Raw genomic sequence first — 3,937 nt, forward strand, 5'->3', positions numbered from 1 at the left:
CTTAGTTGTTGTGGTTGTTTCTCCTTGAAGTGTAAATGAACTTGAGTTCTCACTTTCTTTTGTCTATTTTTGAGTTCTCCTAGTCCTCTTCTCCTCCACCCTTGTTTGTTCCCCACTGGATTGGCCAATACTCTCTTATGCTTCTTATGTGGTTATTTAAACTTCCAAATCTATCTACATCTTAAAATTCTTTTATGTTGTTTTGGATATACCAATATCAGTCCATTATCTATATTATCTACCTTTTTTTAAAGAAAAGCTAGCATGATAGCCTCTGAAACTCTTGCTAAACCTTTTGTGTTGTCCATAGTTAGTGGTGTTGTGTTCCTCCCTGTTTTCTCTCTCATAAATTGGTTATATCCCTCCTGATACAGGGCATTCAAAATTCAGCCCAATAGTTGAAAATTATTGTTGAAACCAATACAGCCCATTATGTTTGGTTAGAGCACACACTTATTCCTTGCTACCAGTTGAAAATATTCTGTGTTGGGATCACTGTTGACCATTTCTAAGTTTCTTTATGACTAATTTTGATAGAGCTCCATGCTGAAAAGTGGCAGATATGGTTAAATTTTTAAATGGTTTGAGGTACGAGCCAATATGGTTTGTGCGTTATCAAGTTTCGTTATATTTTCTTTAACTCTATTTGATGTTATTTTTACAATAACAATGCATCAAACTACAAAACTAAAAATGAGATAACAAAAAATAGTAGGTAAACTATCAAACACGCTCATTGGGAATGTAGAATTGTGCTCCCTACGAACTAAAATTTCTTTGGTAAACCCTACTTGTTGTTGTTGTAGTCCCAATGCATTTACCTTCTATACCATTGGTAAACCCCCTTTATTCTCTGGTATTTTGCTGTTGCAAGCCCTTGTATTTTGCTAGTATGTGACATGAGGGAATCCTCCTTTATTGGCTACCTTTTTGGCAAAGCAGAACCAAAAAAATCCTATGATGATAATTCCTTGGTGGGTAGTTCATTGTTAGTCTCTCTTCCTCTTCCTGGTTATCAATCCCAAGAATAATACATGAGATGATGTTTTACAACTATACATACAAAATTTCACCTTATTCTTCTCTCACCTTAGTCTTTTAAAGAGATAATTAACCAAATTAATTTAGGTCATTTGATATTTGCACCATGATTAAATAATTATTATGATATAGCATATCATATTCAAATAAACATTTTATGATTTCCAATCTTCATTGGAATCATCTATTTGATTGTTGTTTATTTAAAAATATTATTATTTAGATTTATTTAATATTTTCTTTAATTTAATTATTTGTATTGAGTTCAATTAAAATTTTAAAAAATATTTTATTTCATTTAATTATTCACATAGAAATTGCATTTATTCAGTTTGATTTCTCAATAATATCTAAAATCTATTAAATAAAATAAAAATATTTATTTGTTTAATATGTTTTTTAGTTTAGAAATTATAAATTACTATTTACATATGGTAATTTATAATTTTTAAATTTTTTTTTTATAGGTTAAAGGTCACAAGGCTCAAGATTGTGTTTACATTTAAAAAAACCTTTTCAATTGGGCACCAAACATGAAAGATGGGTAGATATCTATCATGTCCCCTATTTTCCTTCTATTGAATTAAATAATAAATGTTAATAAAATAATAATAATAATAAATTATATTATTAAATAATGAACAAAATAATAAATATTAATATAATATATTATATTATATTATAGATATCATTAATACAATAAATACAAAATAAATAAAGATTATATCTATAATGCAAATTGGTAATTGATAATATGAATAAGAGAGAAATATGAATAACAATATTATTCACTAATCTATATAATCATTAAACATATAAGAAACATTCAATTAGTATATTCATAAGCAAAGTTAAACAAGACGCGACTCTCAAGTCTTACAGGTTACAACCCTTAATCATAAGAGCATATAAGGGATTATTGCAAATGACATAAGGGGGAGAGCAGGGAGGATATATGGAGGGAAAAAGAAGCATCAAACAAGAAGAGAAAGTATTATGGCAAATAAGAGGAGGTTATAACCAGCAGCAAAACTATGGAAGAAAAATAGGAGTAGGCAAAGATAATAGTGAAGGATCCAGTATTTGCCTACACTCCAGTGACCCCCATGAGGACAAACAATCGACTACCATTTGAAGCCCATATACTTTATCGGGCTAAGCTAATTGGAGGATACAGAGACCCAGCATATCTGCAGCAAATATATATACTCAAAACAACGAACAAAAGAGTGCTATGTAATACTCTAGGATAGGGAACTAAATATATTGGAGAGATATAGAATTGCAAATCCCAAAGATCACTTAAGATAAGAGGATGAGAAGGAATAGATAGTGGAACCAATACACAGCAATCATAAGATTTTACAATTAAATATCTATGAATATTTGCGACATCTTTATTAGAATAGCACACACAGTATTCAGTATTACGTCACACTCATGATATTCTTCAAATGAACATTCACAGGAAGCATATGAGAGTCTATATATATATATATATATAGGTATAGGACAGACATCTAATAGTGTCACTAAGAGATTTATGAAGGTTATTGGTAAGGCAAAATAATAGCTATAAGAAGCGAACTAGAACACCAAATATAGTTACAAAGAATCCACCATAAAGTGGTCTTAAATTCATATCATATTTGATTGTTTGGATGATCTGGATATGACAAACGATGCCTATAACTCTATACCAATATAAATCCCCTTAGCACACTACCAAATATAATGTGCCTGAAGTTGCACGACATATCAAGAAGATACGAATCTGCAAGAGTTAATAGATTCAACCATACCAATTGATATCTAGAGTTGTATTTCGAAGGACTACTCTGTTTGATCTTTTAATAGCTACAGAAGTTTAAAACATAGGATCAGAGGCATCATAATCATTTTAGAGAAGGACATTATAACTGAAAGAACATCGAATTATCAAAATTATAGATGACACTAGCAAATCAGGGCAACCTCCAAAGTATTCAGGGCTAACATAACAAATTTGCTCATACAAAATAGCTTCACATATCAGATCACTATAGATACTTTTTATTGGAACCATATTCATGCAAACTTAATCTTACATAGCCTATCTTAAATATAGGGGTGAAAGATTTTAAATAAAACTCAGCTCTTAATTTGGGGTGACATCACACCCATTGAACCAAGAAGCTTTCGTCATTATACAAGTTTATTGTCAATGATTCTTTGTGCATATGATCTATGTAAATATCATAGAATGCTAATATTTATTATAAAGAAGTCTTCTATTCAAAGTTTTGAGAATGTTTTCCTAATATTCCAACGCATTAGACAAGGGACAGTATAGTGGTATCAAAGCATGATCTTGACATCCTATAAGGTAAATCTTAAATAAAGATCAGCATATAAGAACAAAATTATCATCAATGACATGTGAAAGAAGAATGAAAAAAATACGTGATAATAAGGGGAACCAATTATTTTAGACAACAAGTATATGAATCAAAAGGCTTCAAGAAATGGAAAGCATTAGTGCCATAACCACGAACGATCATCATTTAGATTAACATCAATTTCATATAATTAGAAAAATGACAGGAGACCTCATCCATTGAGAAAATATAAAGATTGAAGCCTCTATTCAAACTCTATCAGGTGAAGGTATAAACCATATTAGAGCGGCCTGAGTAACATTTTGGAAATTGTGACATATCTACCCAGCTTGGGTCCTTGGACATAATAAATATAATTTGTAGATGCTTCAAGGGTATTAAGTGACCAAGATATATCATATATTATGGAGCAAGCAAGGTATGGACAATAGAAAATATCAGTTCAGATCAGGACTTGGTTATGAGTAACTTAGTAAAGGAATCCTCATTTGCATCAAATTGGAATAAAGATTAAAGCA

Source organism: Cupressus sempervirens, chromosome 7, assembly GCF_028749045.1.
Source record: "Cupressus sempervirens isolate cs-2001-9-10 chromosome 7, ASM2874904v1, whole genome shotgun sequence".
NCBI classification, from domain to species: Eukaryota; Viridiplantae; Streptophyta; class Pinopsida; order Cupressales; family Cupressaceae; genus Cupressus; species Cupressus sempervirens.